This window comes from Chiloscyllium plagiosum, unplaced genomic scaffold (genome assembly GCF_037043375.1).
Source record: "Chiloscyllium plagiosum isolate Xiang-an unplaced genomic scaffold, Cpla_swu_hap1 HiC_scaffold_46, whole genome shotgun sequence".
Lineage (NCBI taxonomy): Eukaryota > Metazoa > Chordata > Chondrichthyes > Orectolobiformes > Hemiscylliidae > Chiloscyllium > Chiloscyllium plagiosum.
Window position 1 is genome coordinate 15,124,819 of NW_028270184.1, and position 17,937 is coordinate 15,142,755.

At 44.9% G+C, this 17,937-nt stretch overlaps 1 pseudogene across 1 annotated transcript in view; it reads right to left on the reverse strand.

The window, feature by feature from the left end:
- LOC122543915 (uncharacterized) overlaps positions 1-17,937 on the reverse strand; it is a 52,883-nt pseudogene that overhangs the window by 27,179 nt on the left and 7,767 nt on the right. The window contains exons 3-4 of the transcript XR_015754575.1: positions 9,399-9,521; positions 1,242-1,897 (exon numbers count right to left, since the gene is read on the reverse strand). The product of XR_015754575.1 is annotated as an uncharacterized LOC122543915 (transcript). The remainder of the gene's footprint in view (positions 1-1,241; positions 1,898-9,398; positions 9,522-17,937) is intronic.

Here is a 17,937-nt window from a genome sequence, read left to right on the forward strand (position 1 = left end):
ATTTCTGGAATTGAAATGAGAAGAGATCAAAACTGAAATTGCCTGCTCTGAATATCTGTTTATCTTGTACGATCAGTGACTAAATTTGAAAACTCCTTTCACAGGATAGAAGCGAGAAACAATTTGCCAGAGAACTCTAGTGAAAAGTCTTGCTGTTATCTCTCACTACGGATTCTGCAATCATTGATCACAGTCCCCGGTGTGGTCATGACACTGGGCCTATAAGCTTTGAAGCATCAATGGCGGTTGTGCTGTGGAACTCAGCCGGGATCGAGGCTATAAGGCCCAATGTATTTCTGGTCTGTCAAGAGAACGAGGTCCAATGCCTAATCACTGCCTCCCTCAAAAATTTGAAGAACAAAACTATCCTGACCAACTGTACATCCACGCTGCTCTCAACTTTTATCCCCACTCCCAATTCCACCCCAACCCCTCCAACTCCTGGTCGTCAAAACTGAAGCAAACTAGGGGCTCAGACCATAGCCAGGAGTGTTTGAAACAATATGACCCAGTGGGCTAGTGGCGAGGAGGGAAACAGCTGAATGGATTGTCTCAATCATAGCGACAAAGAAGCTCTGCTTGTTGTTACAGGTGAAGATGGAGAAGATAGGGGACAAGGGGGAGTCCTTTAAAAGGAACTAACTTGCATTAAAGCCATTAAAAAGATTCACCATACTACACTTAACACAGCTGATTTAATCGATTTTTTTATCCAGAATATTAACACCTATATCTGGGTTGGAGCTTCAGATATCAGTAGAAACAGACCCCAAATATTTAGTACTGGATGCAGAATCCAAACACAGTAGTTATTTGAGAAGTCACTGGTATCTCAGCTGGTTGGAGGAGAGAGTGAATGCCTTTCCACACCAGGAATAGATGAATGGCCTTTCCCCGGTGAGACAATTGTTTAAACCTAGTCCAACAATGAGAGCAACTGAATGGGTCTCTTTACAACGTGAACACACCAATGGTCATCAGGTCAAGATTGCGGCATGTGCTTTAAAAGTTCCTGGCAACGTTTGTTTTCCCAAAATTACTCATGGGGTAAGGATGCCGTTGGCTGGGCCAGCATTTAGGACAACTAAGGATGAGCAGTAAGTCTGGACTTTAAAAACTTCCATCAGTATGAACTCATTGTCTACAAATGAAGTTAGGTTGGGTCTTGAACACAGCAAGAACATCTGACTGGGCTCATGTCAATATGAACACATTAATGAGAACAGCAATGGTATCCCCTCAGTCTGGACAATTGAAAGATCTTGCATCAGTGTGAACTCGTTGGTGCCTTAACAAATGAGACAACCGAATGAATCCTTTCCCACAATTGGAGCAGGTGAACGGCCTCTCCCCAGAGTGAACTCGCTGGTGTGTCAGCAAGTTGGACAAACAAGTGAATCCCTTCCCACAATCAGTGCAGATGAATGGTCTCTCTCCAGAGTGCACGCGCTGGTGTGTCAGGAGGCTGGACAAACAGGTGAACCCTTTCCCACATTCAGAGCAGGTGAACGGCCTCTCCCCAGAGTGAACGCGCTGGTGTGTCAGCAGGTTGGATGAACAAGTAAATCCCTTCCCACACTCGGCACAGATGAACGGTCTCTCTCCAGTGTGACTGCGCCAATGAATTTCCAGATGGGATGGCGAAATAAATCCCTTCCCACAGTCCCAACATTTCCACGGTTTCTCTCTGGTGTGACTGCATTTATGTTTCCACAGGTTGGATGATCGGCTGAAGCTTCGTCCACACACAGGACATGTGTATGGCTTCTCCCCACTGTCAACTGTTCTTATTTGTTCCATGTCCAAAGCCTGATGATATTCTGGTCCTGCTGGGTCAGGTGTCATGATCAGATTTTCATGTGAGCATCCTGCTTGCAAATCCTCTCTTTCCAAAACCCTGTAAAATTAATTTACAAACAGAAAAATGTGACCATGAAAGCTGCTTGATTGTCATCAAAGCCCCATTAATCCACCAACGCCCTTCAGGGAAATGAACCGGAAGCTCCACAATACTCTGGCCTGTACAGATGGAGAGGGTGAGTTGCAGGAGGGGGGTCAAAGGAGATAGACTTCATCCATCCACAACTCAGTGGAAATTTTGTCAGAATAGTCAACCCCCCCCCACCACTAACAGATTCTTGGGAGAAGCTTCATCTCCCAGACATACAAAAGTAGTTTGCCTGTAGGCAGCATATTTTAACTGTAGACAGCGTATTCACCTGCTCTGTCTGAGAGAAGGGGTCTGATCTAACATCCAACTTTGAGCCATCAGTAAGTTCACCACATTCTGTAGAACTGAACCCTGTTCATGAAGAGATGGGCTTATTTTTGCTGATGTTAAAAATCCCCATCACTGGGGTAGAATTAATATTCAAGCAATCAACTTGCTTTATTTTGTTTCCTTCACTCATTGAATGAAGTATGTTTTGGATTGTTCTCTCAGTTTTGAGATGGAAACTGTACTTCCTGCTCACGAAGTGGTCTGCTCAACACTGGTAAAAAACAAACACAGATTGGGTGATCATTTTAGTTAGATCATTGGGTGATCGAACCTCTACTGAGATTAGAAGCTGCACAATTAGCTTCTGGGCATTTGTCATTTTAATTCTCCACTCCAATCTCATTCTTGACCTCTGCCCGGTTCCAATGAAACTCAATGGGCACTGCAGGAACAGCAACTCATCCTTAGATTTACCTTTGAGTTCAGCAGTTTCTATAATAACAGGGATTTGACAGCATGCAACGACCAAGTTGGCCTATATTCAATCTCAACAGACCTGTCTTTATCCCTTACTGGTGAATATCTTTAGTTAATACAATCTATCAACGTCAGGCATAAAATACCCATTGACCTAGCATCGACTGCTATTTATGGAAGGCAGTTGCAAACTTCTACTAACTTTAAAAGAAGAAGGGTTTTGTAATTCACTCCTGAAAAGAATAGCTTTAAGTGTTACACTGTGTCCTTTGCGCCGGATGCCCCAGCCCTTTAAAATATTTTCTCTGTCAACTCCAGTTAATATTGTGAAAACTTTTAACGCAATCAATTCTTAATTTTCTAAATTCTAAAAATAGAACTCTCACAGTGAGAAGGCAGAGAATGGAGAAGACAGAAATAATAGAGAGGCAATCTATACTTAGTGGGAGAGATCTAAAGAGTGTGCAGGGATTGAGGGACCTGGGTGTTCACACTGCAAGACATTTTGGAGGTGCAAGGTGTACAAGTGCAGTTAGGAAAAATGCATTCACTTTCTCGCCTCATGAATAGAAGTACTGAGTCTAACAAGAGGAAAAGATGCTGAACCTCAAGGCAACAACAATCTGCAGAAGGGGTTTGCCACATTGGTTCCAGGAAAGAATTTTAGCCACAGATTAGTTCCAGAAACGTAGATAAAACAAAAAACTGTGGATGCTGGAGATCTGAAACAAACAAAAACAGAAATATCTGGAGAAACGCAGCAGGTCTGGCAAAGAAAACAGCATTAACATTCACATCCAGTGACTCTTGTCCAGAATGGTTAGAGAAACTTAAGAATTTATTTTCTTGAAATAGAGGGTGGTATATTGGATAGAGGTGTGCAAGATTTTGACAGGCTTAGATAATGAGACAAAGAAGTTACTGTTTCTGACACAAGGATTCCGGGACACAAATACTAAGACTATGAATGTGAATTAAGAGGATATTGAAGGAAAAGTCTTTTTAAGACAGTGTGAGGTAATACTTAGCAGTCTATGCCTACAAGATATTTGAAAAAGCAACTGGAGAAGTGCTGGAGGGAAATAGTTTGGAAGGCTTTGGGCATTTAGTAGTGGAAAGACAAAGACTTGATTGCTCAAGAGAGAGCAACTAACCTGAGGATCCGTAATGCCTCTGTTGTGATTGTAATGAGGTCAGCCAGAGGTGTAAATAACAGGTGACAGCATACTGACCTCTGTAAAATTATTTCAGCCTCTTTCTCTGCTGTAATGATTCATTTGTTTCACATCTTTTCAATCTAGGTATGAACAAGATAAATCTGTCCTGCATACTAACATCAATACTTTATAAATAACAACAAAAATTGCTGGAAAAACTCAGGAGGTCTGGCAGCATGCATGGAGAAAAAGCAGAGTGATGTTGTGTCCAATGACCCTTCTTTAGAAGAGCTCCGCTTCTGAAGAAAGGTCATTAGTGTTGAAACTTTCACTCTGCATTCTCTCCAGATGTTGCCAGACTTGCTGAGTTTCTCCAGCAATTTCCATTTTTGTTTCATAGTTCCAGCAACGTCAGAGACTTGGTAGAAGCCTATAAAATTATGAGATGCAAAGATAGGGTTGAGAGACAAATCTTTTTCCCCCCAGAGTTGAAATGTCTAATACATTTAAAAAGAGAGAGGGGAAAAGTTTAAAGGAGATGTGAGGGGCAAGTTTTATTTTAAACACAGAGTGGTAGAGGTTTGGAAGATCCTTCTATGAGTGGTGGTGGAGGCAGATACAATAGTGACCACAACTCAGTTATGTTTAATTTAGTGATGGAAAGGGATAGGTATATATCGCAGAGGAAGAGTTATGGCTGGTGTAAAGGCAACTACGATGCGATTAGGCAAGATTTAGTATTAAATGGAGGGGAAGGAAACTGCAGGGGATGGGCACAATTGAAATGTGAAGCATATTCAAGGAGCAGCTACTGCGAATCCTTGATAATTATGTACGTGTCAGGCAGGGAGGGGTGTTGTCGAGTGCAGGAGCCGTGGTTTACTAAGGAAGTTGAATCTCTTGTCAAGAGGAACAAGGAGGCTTATGTTAGAATGAGATGTGATGGCTCAGTTAGAGTTACAATTTAGCCAGAGAAGACCTAAAGAGAGAGCTAAGATGAGCCAGGAGAGGAATGAGAAGTCGTTGGTGGAGAGGACCAAGGAAAACCCTAAGGCTTTCTATAGGTATATCAGGAATAAAAGAATGATTAGTTTAAGATTAGGGCCAATCAAGGTTAGTAGTGGGAAATTGTTTTGGCGTCAGAGGAGATGGGGAAGTGAATATTTTTCGTTAATATTCATACCAGAAAAAGACAATGTTGTCAAGGAGAATACTGAGATACAGGCTACTAGCTGGATGGTTTTGAGTTTCACAAGAAGGAGGTGTTAGCAATTCTGGATTAGATAGGTCCCTTGGGCCAGATAGGATTCTCTGGGAAGCCAGGGAGGAGATTGCAGAGTCTTTGGCTTTGATCTTTATGTCGTTATTGTCAACAGGAATAGTGCCAGAAGATTGGAGGATAACAAATGTTGTTCCCTTATTCAAGAAGAGACAACCCTGGTAATTATTGACCAGCGAGCCTTACTTCGGCTGTGGGTAAAGTGTTGGAAAGGGTTATAAGAGATAATCATCCAGAAAGGAACAAGTTCATTAGGGATACGTTTGACACCAAGAACAGCTATGTAAGAATCCTATCCATTGACGACAGTTCAGCCTTCAACACTATTATCCCCTCGAGACTGATTACTAAACTTAGTGATCTCGGACTAAGCCCCATCTCTGCAACCGGATCCTCAGTTTCCTGACCCACAGGCCACAATCAGTGAACACTGGGGACAATATTTCATCCTCACTAACACTCAACACTGGAGTCCCCCCAGGGATGCGTACTCAGCCCCCTACTGTACTCACTGTATACCCATGACTGCTTCGCCAAATACCAGACTAATGCCATTTACAAGTTCGCTGATGACACCACCATAGTTGGTCAAATCTCAGATGGTGATGAAACAGACCACAGACAGGAGGTGGATGACCTGGAAAAACGGTGCACTGAGAACAACCCAGCTCTCAATGCTGGCAAAACCAAGGAACTCATTATTGACTTCTGGCAGGATGTTATTCATGCCCCCCCTACACATAAACAGCACAGAGGTGGAACGAGTGGAGAGTGGCAAGCTCCTGGGACTGGTCATCAACAACAAGCTTTCTTGGACTCTTCATCTGGACGCACTGGTAACAAAGGCCCAACAACGTCTCTTCTTCCTCAGACAGCTGATAAAATTTGACATGATGGCGAATACCCTTGCCAATTTTTATAGGTGCACCATCGAGAACATTCTGTCTGGATGTATCACTACCTGGTATAGCAACTGTACCATTCAAAATCTGAGACGGTTACAGAGAGTGGTGAACTCGGCCCGGACAATCACAAAGGCCAACAGCCCATCTGTGGAATCCATATAGATTAGATTCCCTACAGTGTGGAAACAGGCCCTTCGACCCTCTGAAGAGTAACCCACCCAGACCCATCTCCCTCTGACTAACGAACCTAACACTATGGGCAATTTAGCATAGCCAATTCACCTGACCTGGACGTCTTTGTGACGGTGGGAGGAAACCAGAGCACCCGGAGGAAACCCACGCAGACACGTGGAGAATGTGCAAACTCCACACAGTCAGTCACCCAAGGCTGGGATCGAACCTGGGACCACGGTGCTGTGAGGCAGCGGTGCTAACCACTGAGCCACTGTGCCGCCCCTTTTAAAGCAAACCGAGCCTGCTGTGTTGAGCGTAAATGCTTAACACACTGAAGTGCACATGGCGACTCGCACGTTTATACTGGGCCCGCTGTCAAGGAAAGGCCACCAGCATTCTCAAAGATCCATCCTGCCCTGGCAATGTTTTTCTACAACCTCTACCATTGGGGAGAAGGTACAGAAGCCTGAACACACGCATCAGCTGGTTTCGAAACAATTTCTACCCTACTGTTGTTAGAGTACTGAATGGACTCACAAACGCTTAGCATTCGCCTGTACCTCTGTTTTTGTTTTGCTGCTGTTATCTATGCTATTTAACTAATTTAACTATGTGGTCTGCCTATATTGCTCGCAAGACAAAGCTTTTCACTGTGCCTTGGTACATGTGACAATAAATTCAATTCAATTCAAGGGTATATCGTGCCTCACAAACCTTATTGAGTTCTTTGAGAAGGTGACCAACCAGGTGGATAAGGGTGAAGCAGTTGATCTGTATATGGATTTCAGTAAGGCGTTTGATAAGGTTCCCTACGGTAGGCTATTGCACAAAATACAGAGGCACGGGATTGAGGATGACTTAGTGGTTTGGATGAGAAATTGGCTCGCTCAAAGAAGACAGAGGGTGGTGGTTGATGGGAAATGTTCATCCTGGAGTTCAGTTACTAGTGGTGTACTGCAAGGACCTGTTTTGGGGCCACTGCTGTTTGTCATTTTCATAAATTACCTGGATGAGGACATCGAAAGATGGGTTAGTAAATTTGTGAATGACACTTCGGTTGGTTGTGAATAGTGACAAAGGATGTTTTAAGGTACACAGGGACATAGATAAGCTGCAGAGCTGGGCTGAGAGGTGGCAAATGGAGTTTAATGCAGAAAAGTGTGAAGTGATTCACTTTGAAAGGAGTAACAGGAATTCAGAGTAACGGCCTAATGGTAAGATTCTTGGAAGCGTAGATGTGCAGAGACGTCTCTGTGTCCAGGTACATAGATCCTTGAAAGTTGCCATCCAGGTTGATAGGGTTGTTAAGAAGGCATATGATGTGTTAGCTTTTATTGTTAGAGGGATTGAATTTCAGAACCATGAGGTCATGCTGCAGTTGTACAAAACTCTGGTGCAGCCACACCTGGAGAACTGCATACAGTTCTGGTCACCGTTTTAGCGGAAGAATGTTGAAGCTTTGGAAAGGGTTTAGAGGAGATTTACTTGGTGTTGCCTGGTATGGAGGGAAGGCCTTACAAGGAAAGACTGAGGGACTTGAGGCTCTGTAGAGAAGGTTGAGAGATGACTTAATTGACACATAAGAGGGTTAAAAAAAGGTTGGACAGTGAGAGCCTTTTTCCTCAGATGGCAATGGCTAGCATGAGGAGACATAGCTTTAAATTGAGGGGTGATAGATTTCGGACAGATGTCAGAGGTAATTTCTTTACTCAGAGTAGTAGGGTCATGGAATGCACTACCTGCAATAATAGTAGACTCGCCAACCTTTTGGGCATTGGATAGGCACTTGGATGAGGATGGATTAGTGTAGATTGGATGGGCTTCAGATTGATTTCACAGGTCGGCGCAACAGCAAGGGCCAAAGGGCCTGTACTGCTCTGTAATATTCTATGTTCTATGATAGGGGCACTTAAGGGACTTTTAGATAAGCATATAAATATGCAAGGAATGGAGGGTTATTGACCAAGGGCAGGCAGAAAGGAATAGTATAATTTGGTGTCATTTTGGCATAACACTTAATGCAACCTTGGAGTGCAGGTTCATAGTTCCTTGGAAGTGGAGTTGCAGGTAGAGTAGTGAAGAAGGTGTTTGGTACACTTGTCTTTATTGGTCAGTGCATTGAATACTGGAGTTGGGAGATCATGTTGCGGCTGTACAGGACATTGGTTAGGCCACTTTTGGAATATTGCGTGCAATTCTGGTCTCCTTCCTATTGGAAGGATGTTGTGAAACTTGAAAGGGGTTCAGAAAAGAGTTACAAGGATGTTGTCAGGTTTGGAGGATTTGAGCTATAGGGAGGGGTTGAATAGGATGGGGCTGTTTTCCTTGGAGCGTCAAGAGCTGAGGGGTGACCTTAGTGAGGTTTTATAAAATCATGAGGGGCATGGATAGGGTAAATAGCCAAGGTCTTTTCCTAGGGTAGGGGAGTTCAAAACTAGTATACATAGGTGAGAGGGGAAAGACTTTAAAGGAACTGACGAGACAACTTTTTCACACAGAGGGTGGTGCATGTATGGAATGAGTTACCAGAGAAAGTGGTAGAAGCTGGTATAGTTACAACATTTCAAAGGCATCTGGATGGGTATATGAATAGGAAGGTTTTAGAGGGAGATGGGCCAAATGGGACTAAATTAATTTCAGATATGTAGTCAGCATGGGCAAGTTGGACTGAAGGGTCCATTTCCGTGCTGTATAGCTCTACGACTCTACAACATTATGGGCTGAAGTGTCCGTTCCTGTGCTGTTCTGTTCTAAATACAATTCTTTGGTTTAATTGAATACTTTAGATGGGGTACCCAGAATTGAACACATACACTTGCTATATGATGAGGATTTTAAATGTTCTTGTGCTGAAATTGTTGTGTCTACCTCAGAACCATGAGGCCTGGATTCAAGTATCACCTGTTCCAGCGGTGTGTAATGACAAGTCTGAACAGGCAACTTAGAAAATAAAAACTGAAAGAATGGTGGATGCTGTAAATCAGAAACAAAAACAAAAGTTGCCAGAAACGCGCTGCAGACCTGGCAGCAGCTGTGGAGACAAATCAGAGTTAACATTTCGGGTTCAGAGACCCTTCCTCAGAAGCATTGCTTAGAAAATATCTATAATCAGGGTTTTGAATATCTTGGTGATTTTGCAGTCACATCAATATCCGAAATCTGCTCCAACAAAGCAACAGACAAACCTTTTCCCTTCCACACTCAAAGGACGCTGACTGTCATGTTCTGATGATTCAAGCGACTCTGTCACATCTTGATGTGATGCTTGGTTTGAGTTTCCCATCTTTATATTCTTTCCACTTAATACCCTGTCAAACGAGTTACAAAAAAGTCATCACTATTGGTACAGGATAGAAGCTCAGAAAAAATACATCTGCTTGGATTTGCTGTCTACTTCCTCCCCTGGTAATTCAGACTGACCGCGCATGTGCGCTGCTACCCATTGTCCACATAAAGATGGCGGCCGTTACCTGGGCTCGAGACGACGGTTCAGGCTCGCAGCTGCTGACTAGTTTGGTACAAATACGTTTCCAATTTGAGTCTAGGGGCCTGCACCATGTGGTTTTTCAGCTTTTCCAATCGACAATCAGTCCATTTCTATCCTGCAGTCAGCCTGTTTATCTTCCTTAGCGGCCTCCAACCCCCTCCCCAAGCAACGACCCACGCTTCCGTCAAATCACCAATGCGCCTGCGCGGAGACCTGAAGCGGTCATGTGACCTAACTAGTGTCCACCCACCATTCACTCCAATTGGTTGGCAGCCCAGCCTCAGTCTGACTGACGGAAACTGCTAGCCAATCAGTCGCGTTCCATTGCGAGATGAATGACATTAATGTGTTTCATCGCACACAGGTCGTATCCACCCCCTCAGGGCCTAGAAACACAGGTTCAAATCCCGCCTGTTCCAAAAATGTACAATTATATCTCTGAACAGGTTGATGCAAAAATGAAATGGGGCTAAGTATTCCACACCTTCATCATCACTGGTTCCAATCGCCGGTGGGAAGGTGGACTGTGGCTGTTTGGGAACTTGGTGGGTTGCAGGTACCAGGAGCTGGATCCTGCCACAGAAATTGGCAAATAAAAGGTACCAGTGGTGAGAGTGGGGTGCTGGAATAGCACAGCTGGTCAGGCAACACCCCAGGAGCAGGAGAATCAACGGTTTGGGGCAAGAGCCCTTCATCACGAATGATTCCTGATAAACGGCTTATGCCCGACTGCCTGACCTACTGAGCTTTTCTAGAACCACGTTCTCAACTCTGATCTCCAGCATCTTCAGTCCTTTCTCCCAAATAAAAGGGACCAGTGGATTTCGAGCTCCTGGCCAATGCAAACCGTCACCTGGAAATCACAATGCTCAGGCACAACACTGTGCCTCATTTGGAGGATACTCAGGGATCCCACCTGTATGTATTCCTGCTCCAATTTCATATCAGACCTAGTTTCCTGAACCTTGCTCAGGAGGCTGCACCCCACAATCTGAGTTGCCTTATGGGAATGCCCCCTCCCCACTATGTCCTTCCGCCTGAAGAAAAGTTTTTTTGGTGCATGTGCTGCATGTGGTCCACTTCCTATTCCTTTGTTTGCTGCCCAGACATGCCTTGCATAGTTTTTTTTACTGCAAGACAGAGTCCCCAGTCAAGGGCTGTTTACCCAGGAGTCCTCCAACTTTCCATTGGGCACCTGGGGTGGAGGATGTTGTATAAAGCAATCCCATGTAACCACATACTGCAATGACTTATGGACTCCCAGACCAACTGTTTATTTTGCAGAGCTGTGGACCATGTATATATTGGTACAGGGTGATTTGTCTTTTTAGGTATTTGAAACATTACACCTTCTCCAGAGCTGTCGTAACATCTCTGAACAAATTGATTAGATAATCTCCTTGCGGTGAGTCTCGGCGGAGGCTAATAAATTCTACATGTGGCCCTGGAGAGGAACTTGGTGCCAATTTCATGATTGCCACGCAAGGGTTGAAGCAGCGTAGACCTGAGCGATGCGGCAGGACCCTGTGGTAACACTCAGTGCCTGTCTGGGAAATTTAAGTCTGCAATTCCTTTGTGGTGATTGTAAACAGGTGAGCCAGGTAGACCTCAAAGAACATGGCTTCCCTGATTGGACGTGGTTTACAGCCCCAGTCAGGGAGCACAGATTGACAGATACAAACAAGAGTGTCAGGGATTCTGCTCACACTGAGAACTGGCTCTGAGGAATCCAGACCAGTGTCAAGTATTATGCATGTGCAAATGAAAGGTGACTTGGTGTTGGGATACCAGCCTCTGTGGAGTTATTTCAGTGGTGATGAGATTAGGATTAATGATGTAACCATGCAAAGCACCTGCTAGCTGAAGCCCAAATAGACTTCAAACAGACACTACAAAGGTTTAGAAGAACAAGTGCAGGGAAATGTGGATAGCACGGATGGACATTTTGTTCAGCATGGACCAAAGGGCCTGTTTCCGCGCTGTAGGACTCTATGACTCTAACTGGCTTTGTCATGAGAAAATACGACAAGTGGAGCATATGAGTTACACAGAGTGCTGATGGAAGTGGACACCCTTACCAGGCTGATGAAGCTTGGAGGACACCACTTGAGTGAAGACAATTGCATAGCCTCACTCAGGACATCATACCCTGGACAGAAGAACTCTGGGTCAACCCACAGCAAAATTCTGAAGCAAAGCCAAGCCTGGGCCAACAGTTAACATTTTCTTCAGGATCCGGGGCAGCAAGCCATTGTAGATGCTGCAGGTATGCAGTTTTCATGATTTACAGTATGGAAACAGACCCTTTGGTCCAACTCATCCATGCTGACCAGATATCCCAAATTGAACTAAAGAACAAAGAAAATTTACAGCCCATGAACAGGCCCTTTAGTCCTCCAAGCCTGAGCTGATCCAAATCCACTGCCTAAACCTATCGGCCAAAGCCTAAGGATCTGTATCCCTCTGCTTCCCACCTACTCATGCATCTCTCCAGAATCACCTTAAGTGAATCTACTGTGCCTGCCTCTACATATACTAAAGTCCATGTATATGACATCTACAGCCCTTCCTTCATCTATCAACTTGGTCACTTCCTCAAAGAACTCTATTAAGTTGGTAAGGCACGGTCTGCCCTGCACAAAACCATGTTGCTTATCACGGATTAACCCATTCTTTTCCAAATATAAATAGATTCTATCCCTCAATACCTTCTCCAGCAACTTTCCCACAACTGACGTCAGGCTCACTGGTCTGTAGTTACCTGGAATATCCCGACTACCCTTCTTGTAAAGGGGGGAACATTAGCAACTCCCCCAGTCCTCTGGCACTTCACCTATGTTTAAGAATGCTACAAAGATATCTGTCAGGGCCGCAGCTATTTCTTCTCTCACCTCCCTCAGCAACCTGGGATAGATGCCATCTGATCCTGGGGATTTGTCCACTTAATATCCTTTCGCCTACTCAACACATCTTCCCTCCTTATATCAACGTGATCCAGAGAAAACAAACTTCTATCTCTAATCCCAACATTCATCATGTCCCTCTCCTCAGTGAACACTGATGCAAAGTAATCTTTGAGAATCTCACCTATTTTCTCAGGTTTGACACACAATCTTCCTTCCTTATCCTCTAGTTACCCTCTTGCTTCTTATATATGAATAAAAGGCCTTGGGATTCTTCTTAATTCTGCTCGCTGATTTCATGACCCCTTTTAGCCTGCTTGATTCCTCATTTACGATTGGTCTTACTGTCCCGATATTCCTCCAAGGCCCGTTCTGTTCCCAGCTGCCTAGACCTTACATACACTTCATTTTTCCTCTTGGCTAGTCACACAATTTGTTAATAGTTAATCCCATTTGCCAGCATTTGGCCCAGATGACTCTAAATGCTTCCTATTTATGTATCAATCCAGGTGTCTTTTAAATGTTGCAATTGTAGCAATCCTACACCTCCTCCAGCAGCTCATTCCACACACCCATCACCTGTGGAAAAAGTTGCCCCTTAGATGGTTCTCCTTTCACCTTAAACTTATACTTTCTAGTTTTGGACTCCTCCATTCTGGAGACATGGCCTTGCCTATTCACTGTATCCATGCCCCTCATGATTTTATAAACATCAAAGGTCAATTCTCAGCCTTCAGGCTAAATAGCCTCAGACTATTCAAACTCGATGCCTTTAGCACCTGAAGAGGATGAATTTCTTGTGCGATGCTCCGGGCGCAAGAGGCAGGCTGCAGTCTGGTGCACACCCCACTGTATCTGGGAACTGGATCCGGTGGCAAAACACCCCAAGAGAGGCTACAAGAAAAAGGTCAGATCAACGTCCTGCACCCCCATTAGTAGGGGAGAGATGCTGCGATTGGAATGAGGTCAGCCCAGGTGGATTTTCCTGATTGGTGCTGTTAACCTGGTTCAGGAGATTCAGAGTCTTCTCAATGTAGGGGACTGACTCTGTGCTGGCTGGGCCACAATCAGTGTGTTACTGTTAACCTGGGACAATCAGGAAAGCCCTGGCTGACTGATATAAACAGGAGATTTAGTTTCTCCTCAGTTTAGGGGACTGACTCTGTGCTGGCTGGGCCACAATCAGTATGTTACTGTTGGTTTCTGCTTTTTTTTGGAAGGGGAAACCTGATTTCTGAACTGGCTGAACTATTGAGCCAGTTTGTTAAGTGGTATTCCTTTAATGAGGACTGATTTCTAAACTCCTGATGCACATAATGTGTTTCGGGTTAACTCAGTTCTCATTAGGGGATTGTTGTTTCACTGGCTGGTTACGGCCTGTGTGTTACTCTTTTCTCTTTCACGTTTGAGAAAAGGACAATGTTGATTTTGTGATAGGGCTTAGCCCTTGGACTCTAGTTTTCTTTGTTTTTTGTATGTGTCTTCACTGTTTTTTTGGTGTTTGGACTGAGCCCTTTTTAGATTAGATTAGATTAGATTACTTACAGTGTGGAAACAGGCCCTTCGGCCCAACAAGTCCACACCGCCCCGCCGAAGCGCAACCCACCCATACCCCCTACATTTACCCTTTACCTAACACTACAGGCAATTTAGCATGGCCAATTCACCTGACCTGCACATCTTTGGACTGTGGGAGGAAACCGGAGCACCCGGAGGAAACCTACGCAGACACAGGGAGAACGTGCAAACTCCACACAGTCAGTCGCCTGAGGCGGGAATTGAACCCAGGTCTCTGGAGCTGTGAGGCAACAGTGCTAACCACTGTGCCACCATGCCACCCCCACTGTGCCACCATGCCACCCTTGTGAAGAAATACATCTTACCACAAGAGCTGTTCCTGTAGGGAGGCCTAGCCCTGAGACTGGGCCTCTGCAGATTGAACACGTGTGCGTGTGCTGGGAGGTGAGCACTTGGTGTATCCTGGAGTTTGGGAGAAGACGTTTCCTTCAGGAGTGGACCAAACCCCTGTGAGTTAACAGCACCTTTACAATATATTGTGTTCCTGTGAGTGGGCCTGGTTTTCCAAGGATGGGCCAGGACTCCATGGAGATTGAATACCTGTCGGGTGTGCATTTGCTGCCCTCGATTGTGGACTCTGTTTTTAGCAACGGACTCTGCAGTTTGGAGTGGACTCCATTTCTGACAATGCACTTTGTATACCAGAGTGGACTCTGTTCCTGGAAATGGACTCTACATTTTGAAGAGAACTTTCTATGCTAATGGACTCTATGTACCAGAAAGGACTTTGTTTGGTTGATAATTAACTCTGTCATTTGGTACGTTGGGCTTATCACCTGCACTGTCTTGTGTGTCCCTGGGTCTGGCAGGCCTTATCATGAGCTGGGAGGCTCAAAGGTCATCCTGAAAGCTGTTACCCTGAGAGCCGGAGGTTGGATAGGCCATTCTGTGAACCTGAAGGTTGGTAGGCTGTCCCGAAAGCTGGAGGGTGGGTAGGCCACCCCATGCCAGTCACGCTGAGAGCCAGAAGGTGGGTAGGCCATTCTGAGCGCAGTCGTCCCGAGAAGGGGTAATCGGGACGGCCTGTCCTAGAGGTGGTCGGAAGGTGTCAGAGCAGCCGAGAGCCAGAAGGCGCGTAGGGGCAGGCTGAGATACGGAAGGCTTGTGGGCTACCCTGCGTGCTGTCATCCCTGGGGAAGGGGACGGACTGTCCTAGAGGAGGCTGGAAGGTGTGTCAGGGTAGTCCACAGGCCAGATGGCGCATCTGGGTGGGTAAGAGCCTAATGGTACGTAGGGCAGACCAAGAGCTGGAAGACAGGTAGGCCGTCCTCAGCGCTGTCACCCGGGCGGGCACCGGGGCGGGCTGTCCTAGAGGTGTTCAAAAGGTGTGTTCAGGGTGGACCAAGAACTGGAAGATGGGTAAGGGCGGGCCGCCTTAGAGTGGCCGGAAGGTGGGAGGGGCTTGCTGGGTTTCTGTATTGTATACACTTTTTAATGTAATTGGACTGTCTTGTATGTACAAATGTCTTTGTTACTGTTTTGTGGTGATTGAAACTTGGATTTGGGGTTTGTCCTCATTTCCCTGAAAACTGGTTGAATGTTGGGGTTTGGGGCCTGGCTTTGCTGCCCCTCTCCCTTGTAAAATTACTGTTTCTCTGTAAACAGCTGTAAATTTTAATTGGTTTGTAAACTGTGAATTGCTTAATAAAATATTTTTTAAAACAGGCATTTTGATTTAATCCCTGCCCTCCCCTTCACTGTTTGATCACGCAGCATTGCTCTTTGATGTGAAGGGCACTGCTTGTCACTGGCCACTTGGGTGTGTCTTTTCTTCCTGGTGATGGAAATTGAATAAAGATTCGTGCACCTTGTGTCTCACACCTGCGCGCACACAACATGGGTGTGGGGGGGAAATAAGCACTACCACAGTTAGGCGGTAGTTAAAGGGAGGAAAGAAAGAACAGAAAAAAACCCCAAATTAAACATGAGTGTCAGAGGAAAAAAAATAAACAGGAGGCTTAGATACCCTGTTCACTCAGTGCTGCCTCGGAGGGAGCTGGATCAGTGTTTGAAGGACTCTTCACTTTTCTGTGTTAAGAACGAGAGAAGACTGACTTCTGAACAGCCTAGAACCACACAGTCAGTGTATCTTATTTACTGCTGTAAACAAAAACAGGCATTTTGATTTAATCCCTGCCTTCTCCTTCACTTTTTATTTGATATCGCAGCATTGCCCTTTGATGTGAAGGGCACTGCTCGTCATTAGCCACTCAGGCATTTCCTTTCTTCCTGGTGGTGGAATACTAAAAAAAAACAAACAGGCATGTAAGCAAAAAAAGAAAAAAAAAGACATGTCACAGCTGCCTCTCAGGAACTGGACCAGTGTCAAGTGTGCTATGCATGTGTAAATAAAGGGTGACTTGGTGACAGGGTACCAGCCTTTATAGAGTTATTTCATCCTGTATCTAGTTTTCTCTTCATTCTTCCAAAGGATGTGAATATTGCTGATAAAGCCACACACATTTCTCATCCGTCCTGAACTGTCCATAAACCAAGTGATTCGCTGAGCCATTTCAGATAGCAGTTACGGATCAACCACATTACATGTGACTCCAGAACTATAGTAAACTAAACCAGATGGCAGATTATAAATACAAACAGAAAATGCTGAACAAATTCAGCAGGTCCAGCAGCATCTTTGGAGAGAGAAAAACAGCTAGTCTTTGGAGTCCAACGTGACTTGTTCAGAACTTGGGAATGGCAGATTTCCTTCCTGATAGTTCTTAGCGAGAGGCATTAGAAGTATAAAGCCATAGAGTTGTAAGCACGGAAACAGACGCTTTGATCCAACTCGTCCATGCCAACCAGACATCCTGAATTAATCTCGTCCCATTTGCCAGCAATTGGCCCATGTTCCTCGAAACCCTTTCTATTCAAATAGACATCCAGATGCCTTTTAAATCTTTAATTGTACCAGTCTCCACCACTTCCTCTGGCAGCTCATGCCACACATGCACCACTCTGTGCATGAAGAAGTTGCCCCTCTTAAATCTCCCTCCTCTCACCTTACACCTATACCCTCTAGTTTTGGACTCCATTACCCCAGGGAAAGGACTTTTACTATTCACCCTGCCTATGCCTCCCATGATTTTATAAATGTTTATAAGGTCACCCCACAGTTTCCGATGCTCCAGGGAAAATAGCCCAAGCCTATTCAGCCTCTCCTTATCATTCAAACCCTCCAACCCTGGCACTATCCTTGTAAATCTTTTCTGAACCCTTTCAAGTTTCACAACATCCTTCCTATGGCAGGCAGACCAGAATTGCACGCAATATTCCGACAGTGGCCTAACCACTGTCCTGTACAGCTGCAACATGATCTCCCAACTCCTACACACAATGCACTGACCAATAAAAGCAAGCATATCAAATGCCTTCTTCACTATCCTATCTACCTGCGATTCCACTTTCACGAACTATGAATCTGCACTCCAAGGGTTTTTTCTGTTCAACAACACATCCCAGGAACTTATGGTTAAGTGTATAAGTCCTGCCCTGATTTGTCTTTGTAGATGGGCTTCTCATGATGAATGATGATGATTGTGGCACTGAAACTGTCATTACAACTGGCTTTCAAATCAGAATTCCACTGCCATGGCTGGATTGGAATCTATACACTGAATGATAATCAAGTGTAGATTATCGAGCTGGATAACACAAGGATCAGCAGCAGCTGTTCACAATATATATCAAAGTCGAACTGTATTATTCCCGATTTGGAGATGCCGGTGTTGGACTGGGGTGTACAAAGTTAAC